Genomic DNA, 20,498 nt, shown 5'->3' with positions numbered 1-20,498 from the left:
TAATAGGGAAAAAAAAAGTTTTCCAAGGCATCATGGATGTTCTTGAACGAAGACAATGGGAAGAAGAAAATTAAAAAAAAAAAAAAAAAAAACATTTACTATGAAAGCTACAGAAATAAAAGCCCAAAGGACACAATGCAATTTCATGAAGGTCAGGATTACTTGTAGATATATAAAAGAACATTATATGTGCATAGATGGGAATAGTGGAGGATAGTCAAAACACACACAAACACATTGCAATGAGGACTGTGGTCACATATTTTGATGGATGACTGCTGACAGCTTTTAAATCTGACCCTTTTCTTGTTGTGCCCCACATCTGGACAAATTGATAAGAAAGCCTGAATGTATTTTTCACCCCTTTGGTGCCAGTGAAAGATTTCTGACAACGTAAGCCCCTAAGTGCACATGAGCTCACACTGGCCTCACCCCTAACAACAGTAAGCACAGTGACCACATTCTTTTCCTTGCTCTCTCACACCAATTTGAAACTGTTCAAAAGATCCGTCCTGTTCTACAGAGAAACATTAATTATGTAAGTGATAAAACTTTAATAGCCTCTTAGTATGTGTGTGGTATCAACAGTCTGGATGATCATTGGGTAAAAGTCTCTTCTGAACTTTCAGTATGACTACAACATATAATTTGCACCTAAAATACATGTAACCAACTATTAATTGCTAGAAAGAAACATTCTTTAGTTTAAACATTGTAGCCCGTGTCTTTCTCTCACTCCTTCTTTCTCTCTCTCTCTCTCTCTTTTTTTTTTTTTTTTTTTTTTTTTTGGCCTGGAAAGTCCCCTTTTCATTCCTTTTTCTCTGAATCCTTCAACATGGGATTGCCTTGAAAGAAAAGTATTACTCAAAAAATCAAACAATGATACCTGCACAGCCGGCATCCCCACCCTACCTGTTGAATCATTTGGCTTGGTTTGCCATTCTGTGACCTCATCCTGCCTAGTTGAGTCCTGCAGGGGGATCAGAGTAACTACAGAAACCTGAAACTTTCAGAGAGCATCTCCAGGGGAGGCTTTTGTCTAGAGTCAGATGAGTGGGTACTGGATTGTGTGGTTACATGGTAGGAGACCACTCCTTCCCTGAGAACTTAGCTCACTCTATCCTGGGAAAAGGAAGGCCTCCTACAAACTTTCTGGCATCACCCACAAAGGATGGGTGAGACTAGATCTGCTCTCTCAAGTACCTTACCTCACCCAGCTAAGCTCAGTTCTTCACGTGGAGTAGTGATTGCAGCTGGGACAATGGGAGTGTATTCTTTTAGGAAACTATTGTCTGGCAACTGAGAAAGTACTCAGCTCATTCCTGTGAGCTCAGCTGGCACCACCTTCAATAGGAGACTCTTTTGATCTGCCCACCTCCCCCACAAGACCAGTGGTTTCACCTGCTGAGATTGTTCCTGCAGAAGGAAGGGTCAGCTACACCCAACTTAAATCTGTGGCATACACCTCCTGGGGGAGCTAGAGCTGTAGATTCTGGCAGAGACTAAGTGATTTGGTTTTAGAGTAGGACCACTCTCCTCTCATTGAGTACCAGACTGCATGTACTCCATGTAGGAGACACAATAGCCCCATTGTCCTGAGCCAAGTTCCCCATCCTTATTGAGCTTGCAACCTGTAGAAGTATCTGGGTCATGGCTTACCTGGAACCACTCTTCTGTCTTTCTTCAGAAGGCTCTGGAGGAAGATCAGGCAAACTCAGGGAGAGGTGGAGTACCTGGAAGATGGAGGTAGACCCCAAAGAGCCTCAGACCTTTCATAGAACTGTCCTCATCTCTAACCTACAGAAAGTAGTAGGACCCTTTATATACATAATGGGCCCTCCTATGCACATCAGGTCCAATAGACAACCACAAACAGTGAATAGAATGGTAGCTCCAGACAGTTCCTCCAAGTCTGGTTACACACAATGTCTGAAAGTGACCCCTACCTCAGCCCTGTACAAGTAGACCCAGAACCAGTACAACCAGTGGTGAGCTTTAGAACACACTAGAGCTTGACTCAACTAGCTATACCAGTGTAACAAACAAAAGGGAATTCAAGAGATACCAAATTCTGCTTGGAAAACTCCACCTTGGGAAGGGGGTTGGGTAGTTTCTGCATAGTGTCTCATATACAGTGACCCAGGGTTACCTTTATAGTAAGCCAACCTGAAGGGTTAACTCCACCCCCCCCCAAAAGGGCCAAAAGCATTAATACTCAACTACAACAAGAAGATGCACATAACCCACAAGAAACATCCTGTAGCATGAAACTCAGGTGATCTGGAAGATTGTATAACTGAGCTCAAGAAGACACTTATACAATAAAACTTTCATAACAAATTTGGGGCTCATAGAATATCTACCAAATATACAGAGACAAAACAGAGAGACAAATAAATATGTTCCTAATAAAAGAACAAAATAAATCCCTAGCAAAGAATTAAATAAAATGGGAGCAACCAACATACCAGATGCAGAGCTTAAAACAATCATAAAGATTATTAAAGACAAGGGAAGAATGGGTGGCCTCTGTGAGAATTTAAACAAAGAGCTAGTAAGCATTAAAAAGGACATATAAACCTTAAAAAATAAACAGTCAAGAAGAATAAAATATTTAAAATGAAGAATATACTAGAAGGAATTAACAACAGGTTAGAGAAAAGTGAGGATCAAATCAGCAGTTTAGCAGACAATATAACAGTATGAACATCCAATTAGAGCATTAAAATAAAAGAGAATTAAAATAAAATGATGAAATTGTAAGGGACTTCTGGGACAACATCAAGCATAACAACATCTGCATAATTGGGGTACCAGAAGAACAGTGTGAGCAAGGGACAGAGAAATTGTTTGAAGAAATAATGGCTAAAAATTTCCCTAAACTGGTGAAAGAAAAGTAACACAAGTTCATAAAGCAAGAGATCCCCAGTTAAGATGATACCAAAGAGGTTTACACCAAGACACACCATGATTAAAATGGCAAAAGTTAAAGACAAATGAAGAGCTTAAAAGCACAAAGCAAGAGACTGACAGGTAACTTCAAGGGAGCTTCTAGCAGTTTGTCAGCTTATTTTTCAACAGAAGAGATAGTCCTGACATGCTAAAGGTGATGAAAAGCAGGTACCAGCAATGAAGACTATTCTATCCAGCAAGGCTGTCATTTAAAATTGAAGGTAAAATAAAGTTTCCAGAAAAGAAAAAGCCAGAGGAGTTTCATACCACCAAATAAGTGTTGCAAGATATTTTAAAGGTCCTGGAAGATGAAGGAGGAGAAAGAAAAACAGGAAGAGAAGAAAAAGGAAAGAAAAAATACAGAGGGAGAAGAACAAAGGTATAAATAATAAATAATAAAATAACAATAAATAAGCACCTATTAATAATAATCATACATGTAAATGGATTAAATGTTCCAATCAAAAGACTTAGGGTAGAGAAATGAATAAGAAAATTTGACCCCTACGTGTGCTGTCTACAAAAGACCTAGCTCAAAACAAAAATACACTCAAACTGAAATTGAGGGGATAAAAAAATGTTCCATGCAAATGAAAACAAAGGAAAACAAAAAATATGGGATAACAATGTTTATATCAGACAAAATAGACTTCAAAACAAAGACCATAAAAAGAGACAAAGAAGATCACTATATAATACTAAAGCCATTGATCCAAAAGAGGATATAACCCTTATAAACTTATACTCATCCAACATAAGAGCATCTATATATATAACAAAAATCTTGGTTGCCGTTAAGGAAGACACAATAGCAATAGAGTAATTGTGGCAGATTTTAACACCCCACTGACATCAGTGCATTTATTTTCCAAGAAAAAATCAACAAGGAAACAGCAACCTTAAATGGCACACTGAATCAGATGGATTTGATATTTATAGAACATTTCAACCAAAGCAGCAGAACACATTCTTCTCATGAACACCTGGGACATTCTAAAAGATAGTCTACATGTTAAGACAAAATAAGTCTTAATAAATTCAAGACAATTGAAATAATCTTCTCTAGGCAAAATTGTATAAAATTAGAAATCAATTCCAATTAAAAAACTGAAAAACATTTAAAAACATGGATGCTAAATAGTGTTATTAAGGAATGAGTGGGTTAACAAAGAGATCAAGAAAAAATAAATAGTTTTCTAAAAACAAATAAAAATGAACATGTGGCAACCCAAAATCTGTAAGACAGAATGAAAGCAGTCCTGAGATGGAAGTCCATAGCATTCAAGCCCTACCTCAAGATGCAAGAAAAATCTAAAATAAACAATCTAACCTTACATGTAAAATAACTAGAAAAGTAACAACAAACAAAGCCCAGAGTAAGTGACAGAAAGGAAATGATAAAGATTAGAGTGCCAATAAATGACAGAGAGACTAAGAAAAAAAAAATACAAAACATCAATGAACCAAGAACAGGTTCTCTGAAAAGATAAACAAGATTGACAAACATTTAACCAGGCTCACCCAGAAAAAAAGAAAGAAGATACAAATAAATAAAACCAGAAATGAAAGGTTAAAGTATCAACTGAAACCAAAGAAATACAAAGGATGTAAGACAATATTATCAATGACTTTAAGCCAACAAAGTGAAAAACCTGGATGAGATGAAAACAAATTCTAGAAAGATGCAATCTTCCATAACTGAACCAGGCAGAATCAGAAAACATGAATAAACCAATTACTAGTTAATTTTAAATCAAATTTAATTACAAGAAATTGAATCAAAGCAGGACAGATAGCGTTACAGAATAATTTTACCAAATACTTGAAGAACTAACACTTATCTTCAAACTGTTCCCCAAAACTCAAGAGGATGGAAGACTTCTAAACTCTTTTAATAAGGCCAGCATTATCCCAATTCTTAATTCCAAAAGCTGATAAAACCACTACAAAGAAAGAAAATTATAGGACAATATTCCTGATTAACATAGATGCTAAAATCCTCAACAAAGTATCAGCAAACTGGACTCAGCAATACACTGATGTTAGCATAAAACATGAAAAAGTGGGATTTATTCAAGGTATGTGAGGTTGGTATGATATTCACAAAGCAATAAATGTGATACATCATATAAACAAAATGAAAGATAAAAATCACATGATCACATCAATAGATAAAGAAAGGAATTTGATAGAATTAAGCACTACTTTATGATCACAGCAAAGTAGGAATCAAAGGATCATAATTCAACATACTAAAGACTATATAGAAAACACCCAGTCTACATCATACTCAATGGGCAAAAGCTAAAATATTTTTCCTTAAGATCAGAAACATGAGGTGGTGTCTGTTTTCATCACTCTTTTTCAACATAGTACTGGAATTGCTAACCACAGCAATCAGACAAGAAGAATAAATAGCACACATACAAATTGAGGAGGAATTAAAATTGATATTGTGTGCAGATAACATTATATGGTTTATAGAAAACCCTAAAGACTACAACAAAAAACTACTAGATCTAATAAATATGAATTTGTAAAAGTAGAAGAATACAGTATTAATATTCAGAAATTGGTGGCATTTTACACACCAATAATGAGTTATCAGAAAGAGAAATGATTTTAAAAAATCATTTTACTATTGCAATGGCAACAACAAAAAATAAGGTACCTAGGAATAGATTTAACCAAGGAGGTAAATAACCAGTTCTCAGAAAATTATAAGATACTGAAGGAAGAAATTGAAAAGGATACAAATAAATTGAAGCATATATTATGCTCATGGATAGTAACAATTAACATTATTGAAATGTCTGTACTATCCAAAATAACCTGCAGATTCAATGCAGTTTCTATTAAAATACAATGGTTATTGCACAGATATTTATATGGAACAACAACAAAAAAGACCTCAATAGCCTCAGCAATTTTGCAAAAGAAAAATAAAGTTAAAGCTATAATTCTATCTGATAACAAATTTTAAAAAATATTTTTATTTTTATTTAATTTTATAGAGAGGGGACAGGAAGGAGAAAGAGAGGGAGAGAAATATCAATGTGTGGTTGCCTCTCATGTTCCCGATACCGGGGACCTGGCCAGCAACCCACACATTTGCCTTGACTGGGAATTGAACCATCAACCTTTTGGTTCACAGCTCATGCTCAATCCACTGAGCTATACCAGCTAGGCTTGATATCAAATTTTACTACAAGACCATAGAAATAAAAACATCATGGTACTTGATACAAGGACAAGCATAGAGATCAATGGAACAGAATAGAATGCACAGAAGTAAACCCTTGAATTTATGGTCAATTAATATTTAACAAAAGAGGCAAAAACATATGGTAGGGTAAAGGCAGTCTACTCAATAAATAATCTTGGGAAAATTAGGCAGATACATGCAAATTATGAAACCATAAAAATCCTAGAAGAATACTTATGCAGTAAAATTTCAGACATTCCTTTTAACAATGTTTGCCAATATACCTGATTGGGCAAAGGAAAAAATAAACAAGGCAGGCTACATCAAATTGAAAAACCTTTTGCACAGCAAAACAAGCCATGGTCAAAATGAAAAGGGAACCCACTAAATGAGACAACAAATTTGCCAATGACACATCTGATAAGGGGTTAATTCCAAATATATATAAAGAACACCAAATTATGATGCATTTACACAATGGAATTCTATGCAGCAGAGAGAAAGGAGATCCTGTCCTTTGCAGCAGCATGGATGAAACTGAAAAGCATTATGCTAAGTGAAGTAAGCCAGGTGGTGAGGGACAAATACCATATGATCTCACCTTTAACTGGAACATAATCAACAAAAGAAAAAAGCAAACAAAATATAACCAGAGTCATTGAAATTAAGAACAATCTAACAATAGCCAGAGGGGAGGGGAGAACGGACAGTGGGAAGAAGGATTTTCAGGAACTACCTTAAAGGACACATGGACAAAACCAAGGGGGAGGGTGGAAGCAAGGGAGGGAGATAGATTTGGCTAGGGTGGGGGCAGAGGGGTAGAAAATGCAGACAATTGTAATTGAACAACAATAAAGTAATTTTAAAAAAGAACAACAAAAAACCCCAACAATCTATTTTTTAAAATGGTTAAATACCTTGAATAAATTCTTCTCTCAAGTGAGCATACAGATGGCCAACAGACATGTCTGAAAAATGCTCAATGTCACTAATCATTAGTGAAATGCAAATTAAAACCCAATGAGATATTACCTTACACCTGTCAGAATGGCTATCATTAATAAATGCTCAGACAAGTGCTGGTAAAGAGGTGGAGAAATGGGAACCCTCGTGTACTGTTGGCAAGAATGCAGACTGGTGCAGCCATTATGGAAAGCAGTATGGAGTTTCCTCAAAAAGTTAAAAATGGAACTACCTTATGATCCAGCAATTCCACTTATGGAAATATATTCTAAGAACTGAGAAACACCAAATTAAAAAAAAATACATGTACCCCTATGTTCATAACAGCGTTACATTAGCTAAGATATGGAAACAACCCAAGGGCCAATCAGTAGATGAGTGCATATGAGTGCATAAAAAAGCTGTGGTACCTTTACACAATGGAATACTATTTAGCTCTTAAATAAGAAAAAGGAAATTTATTTTTGCAACAATATGGATGGACCTGGAGATTATTATTATTAGAGAAATAAGCTAGCCATAAAAAGACAAATCTAAATAATCTGACTCACATGTGGAATCAAATGAACAAAATAAATGGATGAACAAAATAAAAACAGATTCATGGATACATGGAACAGACTGACAGATGTCAGAGAGGAGTAGCATTTGGATACTGGATGAAAGAAAGTGAAGGGATTTAGCAAAAAAAATTGTATTTATATACACCAAATTGTGTGTGTAACACATAGACAGAAACAACAGTGTAGTGTTAGCCAGAGGAAAAGGAGGGTGGGTGGTAGATGGTGGTGGACAAAAAGAGGGGAAAATGGGGATAGAAAGGTACTTTGCTTCAGGTGATGTGTGCACATTGTGTTGCTCAGATGATGTTTTGTTGAGTTGTACACTTGAATCCTGTATGGTTTTGTGAACCAAAGTCACCCTAATAAATTCAATAATTTTTAAAAATATGCAAATTAACATTAAAGAATAGAATAATTTTGATCACATTTATTAGATAAATTAAAATAAAATGTAGACTTTGGTATAAACTATGGGTATAGTCACACGATATTAGTTAAGTTTAAAAGTATCTGTTCTGAGATATAATTCAGAAAAATGCGTTAAAAATCCTAAACAATGCATTAAACTGTGATTCAGAAATTTCAGATTTATGTATTCAAAGTGAGGCGATAATAAAAAGAATTATATGAAGCTATTAAAAACTTTATGCTATTAATTAAAAAATATGTATATATGTAATTATGTATTCATTAACCAGTGAATTAACCAGGTTGATATTAATAGAAACTAAATAGTGAATCCATATGTGACCACCATAGTTTCCTATTAAGACATTTATGTCTTCATCTATTCTTTGAATACATATTCTCAGAGGAAAACACAGTAAATAATTCTAAGGAAACTATTCTCCAATAGTTAAAGTTAAATATTATAAAATTTAGAAATTAGTTCAAACATTATTTAATTTAATATATTGGAAACCTAAAGTGATGGAATTATCTTGTTTTCTTCATATATCTGATGTTTGTGTGACTAGAATTATGTTGACAACGTGGTATATTATAAAGCAAATAAGAAAAATTTAATTTTAAATAGTCACATTTGGCTAATTTCTATCAATTTGGTTAATGTAGATCCAGGGTAAATGTTGTATGTGTGTTTCCTATTTACTTGGTCAACAAATATTTCCTTATTACCTACTGTGATTTAATATCACTGTATGAACCACATGTTCCTTCCAGAAAAAAAAATCTGGAAAACTAACACACAAAAAAGTGTCAACACTGGAGGATCTGGAATATTCACTTATTTATTTATATTAAATTTACTCTAATACTGTTAATTAGTGGCTCTCAATGTGTACTTCATAGCACCTTGAAGTTCCCAAATAATTTAGGGTTGTGCAAGGTGAAAATTATTTTCATATTTCCCCTCTTCAATAGTGGCAAATATCAGTCTTTTAAAGAGAATTTGATGTCAAGAAAATTGTACATCTTTGACAACCAAATTTGATGAAACAAGTTGTCAAACCAACACCAATTTTTATAATAAAACAACATATAATTGATTGTTTTGTGCTTCCTAAAATTGCTCAAGACATTTCTAAACATGTTTTGAGAAATTTACATCTTGTGAATGTGTTTTTAGCTTCCTATATTGGTTACCTTGAAATGAATATTTATCTGGAATATTTGTTTGAAACTTCTTTATTTTTAATCCCAAACAAATGCATAATGTTTTTTTTTTATTTACATATTAAGAAAGGAAGAGAATAAGATAAAAATCCACTGGTGTTTTCTATAAAAAAAATAAAATTATTTTCCTAATAAACTTTGGATTTTTTTGGTCTTTTTCATTGTGCTGACATTTGCACAGATGGCACAAATGTGATGGTGGGCAGAACTGATGAGGTTTAACATAAATCAAGCAAAAGCACCAAACTTGGTACTAGTTGATTCTTCACCATCACATTCACAGAGAAAAATAAAATACTAGTTTCACTTGACAATATTTTAATGAAGTTAAAATTCATTATGACTCAATAGTACAATTTTTTAAAAGATTTTATTTATTTTTAAAGAGGGAAGGGAGGGAGAAAGAGAGAGAGAGAGAGATATCAATGTGCGATTGCTGGGGGCCGTGGCCTGAAACCCAGGCATGTGCCCTGACTGGGAATCGAACCTGCGATGCTTTGGTTTGCAGCCCATGCTCAATCCACTGAGCTATGCCAGCCAGGGCCAATAGTACAAATCTTTTTAAAATTTTGTGTAAAAAATACTGACACATAAAGCATTTCTGCTGCGTGTTGAAATACAGTGGGTGCCTCAGGAAAAAGCACTTGTCTGATTGACATGCAAGCTAAATTACTTATTTTTTTCATGGAACCCAATTTTTACCTGAATAAATACATGAGAGACAAATGGTAGTCATTCAGACTTGGGTGTTTGATAGACATTTTGAGGAAAATAAACAAAGTGAGATTGTGAATGCAAGGAAAATAATTTAAAATATCTTTGCCAAGAATAAATTCCAGGAATTCAAATGAAAATTATATTTTGGAAAATGTGCATTGGCCAACATGCATATGACAGACAGCGTCACAATATTCAGGTTTTTCTGATGAGTTTGGTGATGATATTAATGATTATAATTTTTGATGTTACAATTTTATATTATATAGAAAGTATTAAAGTTTGGGAGACCCGCATATGTTGGTGAATTGATATGTACTAAATGATCAAATCACAATGTTGCATTATCAGATGTGGACAAAAGACTTATTTAAAGTGCAGGGTAAACCAATTAAATTTAGTCTAACAGAGTCCAAAAATTGTTTTAAGTTTTTTTTTTCAGTTACTTTATTGCAACTAATATTAAGAATTTACCATTTGTTGAGTTTAATGAAGTATCAGAGAAGGTTATCCACAAAGACTTAAAATGCTTTTACAAATAAATTCTCTCTTTTCCAACTGCATATCCATGAGGGCTAAATTTTTCCCCATGTACTTGGACCAAAATAGCATATTTCACTTGATTGAATGTAGATATGAGAATAGTTTTCACTTATTAGACCAGATGATAAGGAGATACAAAATGTAAATTATTTTTAAAATATATGGGCAGTCCTGATTGGTGTGGTTCAGTGAGTTGGTTATCTTTCCACAAACGAAGAGGTCCCTGATTTGATTCCTAGTCAGAGCACATGCCTGGGTTTCAGGTGGGTCCCCAGTTGTAGGCATGTGCAAGTGACAACATATCAATGATTCTCTCCTCTTTCTCCCTCCCTTCCCCTCTCTCAGGAAATAAAAAAAATATATATAAAATACTAAAAAAATAAAATACAAAAATATATAGCTTCTTTCATGAAAATAGATATATACATATTTGTTATTAGTTTTGAATGACAAATAATTGAATTTTTTAGAATATAATTTATCATTATAATATATCAAAAGCTATAGCTCACAGAAATATTCTTTAGGCTGCTCAATAAAATTTAAAGAGCATAAAGGGTGTTGAGACAAAAATAGAGAAACACTGTGTTAAATTACTAAGAAATAAAGAATAAAAGTAATCTACAAATCTCATTATGTATAAGAACATCTCCTACAATGTTCTCATTGTAGTGTCGCTTCATTTCTCTTTTCATATCTCATACAAATATCAACACATTACATGTGCTACCATGTCAGTATATCAACCTACTAGCTCTTTGATAACAGAGTCCATACCTGAATCTTCATTTACAGTGTGCTTAACAATTTCTGGCACTATACCTGGCCTAAAAGTTTTACTTATTGAGGAATTGTTAAATTTATTAAACCTTATCACTGTTTTTCAGACTTATTTTGATTTTTTAATGTTTTATGAACATAGTATCAAAGAATAATAGCCTCATAGTCTCCATTGCAAAAGTCACACAGTTGTCAATGCCATTATATAAATATGACTCATATAAATTCCCTAAGTGCACACATAATGATTGCCACTGTTACACAGTCCTCAGCACTGCAGGGTAGGACACAGTGGGGAGGATGGCTTCAGGTAGGTTCAAGTCTATGAGGAACTAAAGTTAGCAGACTGGTGCCTGTATTTTTTTTTTATCTGTGCTCAAGACAGAAGAAATTGATGAATATAAATGTAATGTTATTTGTTTTATGCTTTGTCTATGACTTTTATCAATAAAATATGACCATTTCAGTGTTTTATTACAGTCTTGAGCACTCATTGTGGCCACTTTCTAAAGTTTCAGGAGTTAAAAAAACACATACAGCAAAAAGAGATGGAACTGTTATTTCATTCATAAATAGGTATTTGCCAAGCATCTCTTCTGCTCACAATTCTGTTTTAGGTACTGAAGGAAACATGAAAGTAATAACTAAAATATAAAGATTTTATACATATAGAATTAAAAATTACATACATATGTATATATTACCCACACACATTTCTATGCATAGGTGTACCTGCAACTATATCTACTTTTACATCTTTGTATCTAAGTATCTATCTTTGTCTGTATACTCCTTTAAACTGTTAATTTATTGCTATTGGTATCTCACAAAAGTTTTTCACACAATGGTCAATAACAAATCATTGGTTGATAAAACAAAAATAAATATTCTTTATGGTAGGTAGAATAATAGTTTCCCAAAGATGTTTATATCCTAAACCCAGGAATTTGTGAATATGTTACCTTACATAACAAAAGAAACTTGGCAAATGTAATTGCCATTAGGCACTGAGATGAGATGACTGTCGATTATTCATGTGGGGTCAAATTAATTACTATACCATGAAGGTAGAGGATCTTTACTGCATGTGGTCAGAGAAAACTGTGATGATAGCAAAAAATTAAAGTTCAGGTCACTTTCAAGATGGAAGAAGGGCAAATTATGACCCAAGGAATCCAGGCAGCCTCAGAAATTTGGAAATAGCAAGGAAATATGTTTTCCTCTAGAGCCTCCAGGAGGAAATGCAGCCCTGCATATACCTTGATTTTATCCCAGTGAGACTCATGTTATACTTTTCTAAGAAGGTTAAGACAATAAATTACTGTTGTTTTGAGTCACAAAATTTATAGTAACTTATTATAATACCACAGGAAATGAATATACCTTCATTCTTGGCAGTTCATGTAAACCTATGGTACCTTGTCCCTAACCAATATGGCCCTAACAAATGTATACATTTGCATACATTTCTATCTCCCAATTACCACAAACATATCCTTATTAATCCCTCCTTGATCACCTCATGTTTGGGTTATGCCTTTGTTATTTCAATATTTGCCTAAGTTTGGCAAAAAAGGAAGGTATTTGGTAAATGCCAAAATTTAGTGATCATGCATTTCCAATAGTATAATGGCAGTTACTGTTATTTGAGGACAGATATTTGAATTGTTATCTGATATTCAAAAATGGAACCACATAGACATTAAGAAGGTTTCAGAGTAAAAAATACCAGTTACAACTATAGAAAAATAGCACTTAACAAGAGAAAAATAAGACCTTTCCATTTATAGAACACTTTTCTGGAAGGCTTTAAGTGTCCTATTAGTCATAAGTAGGAGACATAAAAACTATTTAAATGTTCCAAGAGAAAAAATGTCATACAGATGTCAGTTCACTACTGTAATTGTCATGGAAATCAAAGAAGCACATTTAAGCAGCTGCCTCACTCAAAGAGTAAGGTCATTAGCCTCTTAACAAGCATTTGTAAATAATGAAAATGGCCTACATTATTAACGTAACATAGTAATTAGTGGGTTTTGATAACATGTCAAAACACCTTGAACTTCATTTGTCTGAGGAGCTCAGTTTATCAGTCTTTTTGAGTTTTTGCAAATGTCATTGCCACCCTAACACTGACAAATGTTGAAGTTTTGGCCATCATATTTAAGGCCCTCCCTATTTGGTAATCAATCCATCTTCTCTGGGATGGTCCTCTGTATGAGAGGTATACCTTTTGAGAAAGATGTTTGAGGTGACATTTAGGAAGGGCAAGTTCTCATGTGCTGAAAGAAGTGAGGCACACTGATAAAGGTAGTTCTTGAATGGACAGTATTTTCAAGGATGAACATTTCATATGGGATGTTTGTTTTATGGGGATTTGCACTGTTTTGATATTCTCTTAGTAATCAGTAAATATGTTCCTTGTACTTACACATTATGCATTTGCTTAATATTTTTTCATCTCTGAGATTTCATAGAAGTACTTTAGATATATTAAATGATGAATACCTGCTATATGATTGTTTGCTCAGCCTGTAGAAATCATTCTCCATACACAATTTTTAAAAAGTTACTGTAGCGGGATTGACATGTTTCTATAATCCATATCTTTCAGTATGCATTTTACATAGAGAAAGTGCATGGGAAGATATAGTCTATTGATAATAAATTAAAATAAAGTTTTATCAAGGAGAAAAGCATTTAGGAGTACATTCAACACGGCCTAATTAAGGGACGAGGTGAATAAACCACTTCATTGAGTAATACAGTAAGATCTCATATGCCAGGATACAGGGCAACTTTCAGTAACTGGTTTCACCTTTCTGACTCTTACATTTATAAATAAACTCAATAAAAACCAAAAGAACAATTTGATGAAACCAGCAAAAGGAATATCCGCAGTGACCACTGCCTGAAGAACAGACATACAATAAGCTGCACATGACTTGGGTTAACACCACTTTTGTGCTGTGTTCAGTATAACCCCAAGGAGAAGAAAATACTTATTATCTTGGAGTAGCATGAAAAGAACAGTAAAGTTTAAAATCTTGATGTGATCTAATCTACATGTTCCAATTTACTCATGTATGAAACATGCGTAAAAATTAAATCTCACTGCACAGTTAGTTTATTCTCTTTTCCTGGCATACCTCAGCCATACCAGACCAACAGTCCTGGTTTCAGAGAACTCAGAGATATCTTTATTTTATTTTATTTTTTTTTATTGTTCCTCAAGTAGAATTGTTTCTGCTTTTACCCCACCAGTCCCCCCATCCCATCCATCCCCACCTCCCACACTCAAACCTACCCCCTTTGGCTTTGTCCATGTGTCCTTTATACATGTTCCTTTGTGGGCCTTTCCCCATTATCTTCTATTATCCCTCCCCAATCCTCTCTGGTTACTGTCAGTTTTTTCTTTTTTTCAAAGTCTCTGTATTTTGCTTTCCTACTCGTTTTGTTGATATGGTTACACTTATAGGTGAGATTAACAAATACATTACTTATAGAACCTTGCTTTTATAAAATTAATATTAATTTGACTTCAGCATACTAATTATGTCAGACTCATAAATATATTCTCTTTCTCAGTCCTCCTTTGTCAGTATCCATTGGCACTCCTCTGCCTCCTTAATTGTGATAACAGGAATGGTAGAGCTCTGCATCCACTCTGGGAAGAAACATCAGGTGAAATTAGACACTCATTCATATATGAATTAGCATAGACTATATCCATAAGGAATCAATAATACATCAAGACTCAAAGAATGTATATGTACAACCCATGGACATGAACTAAGTGGGGAGATTCTGGAGGGTTGTGGGGGCATGGTAGAGGGAGGATAAAGGGGGGGAAATTAGGAAAACTGTAATAGCATAATCAATAAAAATTCTTTAAAAAATGAAAGCTACTTTGTAATTCTTTGATTATTTGCAGATAATGTAAACTAGTTAGTGGTCCTGCTTGGACTGCCCAATGTTTATATTAACAAAAAAATGTTCTTTAAAAATTTGCATTATATTTTTCAGTAGTTTTGTAGAAATCATCTATCAGAATATGGATATTTTTTCTGCTAGTATAATTTTCTATTGATAACTTGTTTTGTGTATTGAATAACTCTATATGCTTAAGACCCATTAAGTAAAACAAAGCAAAACAAATCATTATTTAATTCTTAATAAACTAAAAGATTATATGTTATCTCAAGACATTGTCTTTAAAGGAATTTGCCTATTTTATCAAACTTTTATATGTATTAGCATTAAGTTGTTAATAACTATTTTTTAAATATTTTTAGAACCTATGGTTATATCATTTTTTCTTATTCCTGAATTGATCATTTTTGTCATCTAGTTTTTTTCCTGATACATTTTCCTTTAGATTTATCAATGTTATTCACTTCTCAGTCTTAACTTTTGTTTTATTAATTTTCTCTACAATTTTTCATATTTTGTTTTAATAACTTCCTGTGATACATATTTGTTTAATTTTTGTTGTTCTTGTTATTTGCTTTCTTTGGTTCATTTGTATTTCTTGCTTTAGCTTTTTAATTTTTTTTTGTTCATAGCAACTTTATTCTTTTAACATTTTTTATTTTTGTTCAAGTACAGTTTTCTGCCTTTTCCCCCATTCCTTCCCACAACCTCAGCCCTTCCCATCTCCCTCCCCTGTTTCTACACCCCTTGTTATTGTCTATATGTTCTTTATAGTTGTTCTTGTAAACCCTTCACACTTTTCCCCTATAATCCCCTCCCCTCTCCATTCTGGTCATTGTCAGCCTGTTCTCAATTTCTTTTTTCTTCCATTATTTTATTGCTGTTCAGTTACAGTTGTCTGTATTTTCACCCCACCCCTCCCCCTAGCCCCTCCAAACCCACCTCCCTCCCTTGCTTCCACCTCTCCCCTTGGTTTTGTCCATGTGTCCTTTATAGTAGTTCTTGAAAACACTTCTCCCCACTGTCCCTTTCCCTCTCCCCTCTGGCTATTATTAGATTGTTCTTAATTTCAATGACTCTGGTTATATTTTGTTTGCTTTTTTCTTTTGTTGATTATGTTCCAGTTAAAGGTGAGATCATATGGTATTTGTCCCTCACCACCTGGCTTATTTCACTTAGCATAATGCTCTCCAGTTCCATCCATGCTGCTGCAAATGATAGGAGCTCCTTTCTTTCTGCTGCATAGTATTCCATTGTGTAAATGTACTATAGTTTTTTCATCCACTCATTTGCTTATGGACACTTAGGTTATTTCCCGCACCTGGCTATTGTAAATTGTGCTACTATGAACATTGGGGTGCATAGGTTCTTTTGGATTGGTGCTTCAGGGCTCAATTTCAATGTCTTTCATTTTATTTTGCTTGCTTGTTCATTTTGTTGATTAGGTTCCTGTTAAAGGTGAGATCCTTTATGGTTTTAGATTTTTAAGTTAGAAACTAGGGATATTGATTTGAGACTTTTCTTCTTTCCTACTATTGTCATTTAGTAATGTGTAATTCTTCTATAAGTTTCTTTAGCAGTGACACACATTTATTGTGAATTTTTATTTTGACACAATAGAAAGATTTTATAATTTCCCTTTTGATTTTTTTATTATCCTGTGGATAACTTAGGAATGTGTTATTTAGCTTTCAATATATAGGGATTTTCCAAAATTTTTTTGTTATGTATTTCCAATTTAATTTCACCATAGGCAGAGTATAGTTGTAAAACTTGAATCCTTTTAAATTTATTGAGAATAGACATTTTTTTGTTCTTGAATGTTTTCTATCTTAATAAGAATTTCATGTACTCTTGAGATAAATGTGTATTCTGCTATGCTCAGATAGAGTATTTATCAATGTAAATTAGGTCAAGTTACTTGAAAATGTTCCTTATATTCTATATCCTTACTGATGGGATGGCTAGATATAGAATTTCATGTTGACAGGTTTTCTTTACTACATTAAAGACCTTTCTCTATAATTGCATCGCTAGCACTTCTGGGGTGAGAAATTTTATCTCATTGTTATCACTCTTCCTTTGAAAGTAACTTTATTTTCCTTGTGCTGCTTTTCAGATTTTCTCTATTTCATAGGTTTTGAGTAGTTTGATTATAATGTGCTTTGGCATGGTTTTCTTCAGGAATGTTGCACTTGGGATTCATTGAGCCTCCTAGAAATTCGGGTTAATTCTTTTCACTAAATTTCAGAAAAGTTTGCCCACTATATATCCAAATACATTTTCTCCACCTCTTTTTTATGGCTGATGACTCTTTTTTTCTTTTAATTTTTTTATTGTTATTCAGTTACAGTTGTCCCACCTTTTCCCCAGTGCTCAAATCTACCGCATCCCCCCACTTTGACTGTCAACTCCCCCATTGTCTGTACCCATCAGTCTTCTATTCATGTTTTTTCCCTTGCTTCTTCCCTTTCTTTCCCCTGTTATCACCCTCCCTCCTCCCCCCTGGTCACTATCAGTTTATTCTTTATTTCCAAATCTCTGGTTCTATTTTATGCATTTGTTTTGTTGATTTGGTTCTACTTATATGTGAGATTATACGGTATTTGTCTTTCACTGCCTGGCTTATTTCACTTAGCATAATGCCCTCTAGTTCCAACCATAGTGTTGTCAAGGGTAGGAAATCCTTCTTTCTTTCTGCTGCATAGAATTCCATTGCATAAATGTAGCACAGTACTGTGATCCACTCATTTACTGATGGGTATTCAGGCTGTTTCCAGCACTTGGCTTTATAAATTGTGCTGCTTTGATCATTGAGGTGCATAAATTCTTTTGAATTGGTGATTTAAGATTCTTAGGGTATAGTTTCAGCAGTGGGATCACTGGATGTAAGTGTAGTTCCATCTTGAGTAAGTTGATCTCCCAACATTTTTTGAGTATTCCATTTGGTTGTATATTAGGTAGCTTGAAGTTTTCCTATAGCTCAGTGAAACTTATTCATTTATAATTATTTTTTTGAGTTTTATTTTGTTTACTTTGTATTACTCTATCTTCAAATTTACTGAGATTTTTTCTGCGATGCATAAATTTTCTTTAATTTCACTCAATATATTTAATATGACACATTAAAGTGTTCATTTGTAGATGTATTTTGGGTGTTTTTAATATCTTCATATCTCTCCTTAATGTTCTAAACATAGATAATTCATTTATAGTAATGTTATAAAAGTCATATTTTTGTAATATCTGGTCATTTTTATTGTGAGCCAGACATTGTTAAATTTAGCCAATTGTGTGTCAAATGTTTTGTGTTCCTACAAATGTTTAAGAGCTTTGTTCTGGGATGAGTTAAATTCCTAGAAAACAGCTTAATTCTTTTTCAGCTTTGGTTTTAAGATGTATTAGAAATAAATGACCTAAGAGGTACTACATCTTCTACCGAATGTTCCATGATATATGGAGCTTTTCCCTTTTGTTGTTGGAAACAGACAGTTTCCATCTTTGCATGAGTACCAGGTACTGTTGTCTTTGATAGTTTTAGGTGGCTTTTGATTCTCTCTTACATAGATTTTGCTCAAATGCTCTTATCAGAACTCTGTTGAATACTTGAGAAGTATCCTCTAGAGAGCTACAGAATTCTATTTGAGTGCAGCTTTTTTCGATCTGGCAATCTGCCTTACAAATGTTAGCTGCCTCAATTTCCCTAGACCCCCAGCTCCACCTCTTTAGCCCAAATAGACTGGCTCATTCTACCTGGGTTCTTACATCTTAGTGTCCATTTTGGACATTAACCTTTGAACTCTAGGTATGGAACAGATCTGCCTAGCAATGGCCATGGTAGCTCAGCCCTATTGAAAAACCCAGTAGGCGCATTGCGGCACACAGGAGCCAAACCCATGGATTAGCTCTCCCATGGGAAATCAGACCTGCATTATAACTAGGCTGCTTTGTTATTTGCTCTTGCTAAAATTCCCTCACCCTGAGTTCAGGCAGCAAATGCTTACTGCATATCTTTAAAGTAAATTCCTGAAGCCTGTGCTAATTCTCCCAAGGACTGAAGTGTAACCAGACCTGTTATTCTTATCATTCTCTTGCATTTGCAACATTTTTTCTTTGTTAGTCTGTAAGAAGTAATCAGTAACACCCCTTCCATTGCTATCTATAAAAAGTAATTACCTAAAGCAAACCTAAGTATAATGAATGAAAGCCTTCTTTGATGTATACTATTAGAAAGCCAATAAAAGCTTGTCAAGGCAAGGGTCAGGACCCTCTTCCCTTGAGAGAGTGGCCATGACATCCCTTTTCCTCCACAGGACTCAGTAGTCCATGTGAATTTATCTCATCTCATCCATAATGCCACAGACACTGGGGACTAGTGTCCGCATCAAGTGTACATGTATAAAACTGAAGGATGGTTTCTAAAAATAATAAACACATATTCCCTACATTTTCAATACTATAAACTGTTTCTAGAGACTATATGAGTGCCATAGCAAATTTATTTAACTGAGGATGTGAGGTAAAAGAAAATGACTGGGCATGTAAATGTCTACCTGCAATCTCTTTATTGAAAACATGGTCAATAAACCAAAGGTAATAAAAACAATATATGGTCAAAATAGAAACATAAACAAGATATAAATCCTATAAAGGAACCCAGCAGAAATTCTAGAGCCAAAAATCACAATAACTAAAACAAACAACTTCTTGGGTTAAAAAAAAAAAAAAACAGATTTGGGCAGGTAGAAAAAATAATCAGCAAACTAGAAGACAAGATAGTTGAAATTATTGAGTCTGAGGAGAAGAAGAAAATACATGAGTAATAAACAGAATATAAGGACTTGTGGGGTATCATTAATGTGAGTAATATGCACCTTATGAGAGTCTTAGAAGAAGAGTAAAAGAGGTGGAAAAAATGTCTGAAAAATAATTGCAAAAAGCACTCCACTTTTGATGAAAAGCATCAGTTTACACAGTTATAAAGCTAAACAAACTACAAGTAGCATTAAATCTAGTAGATACAACCTTAGACACATTAACAACTGTTGAATGACAAAGTAAAAGAAAGGATGTTGAAAGTAGCAAAAGAAAAGAATAATCCCATGTTCCTTATGTACAAGGGATTCTCAGTAAGATAAATAGCTGGCTTATCATAAAAAAACCTTGGAGAATAAAAATCAATGAAAAAATATATTGAGAGCTGGCGG

Source organism: Phyllostomus discolor, chromosome 4 (genome assembly GCF_004126475.2).
Source record: "Phyllostomus discolor isolate MPI-MPIP mPhyDis1 chromosome 4, mPhyDis1.pri.v3, whole genome shotgun sequence".
In the NCBI taxonomy this organism is placed as follows: domain Eukaryota; kingdom Metazoa; phylum Chordata; class Mammalia; order Chiroptera; family Phyllostomidae; genus Phyllostomus; species Phyllostomus discolor.
This window is presented reverse-complemented; position numbering follows the sequence as displayed.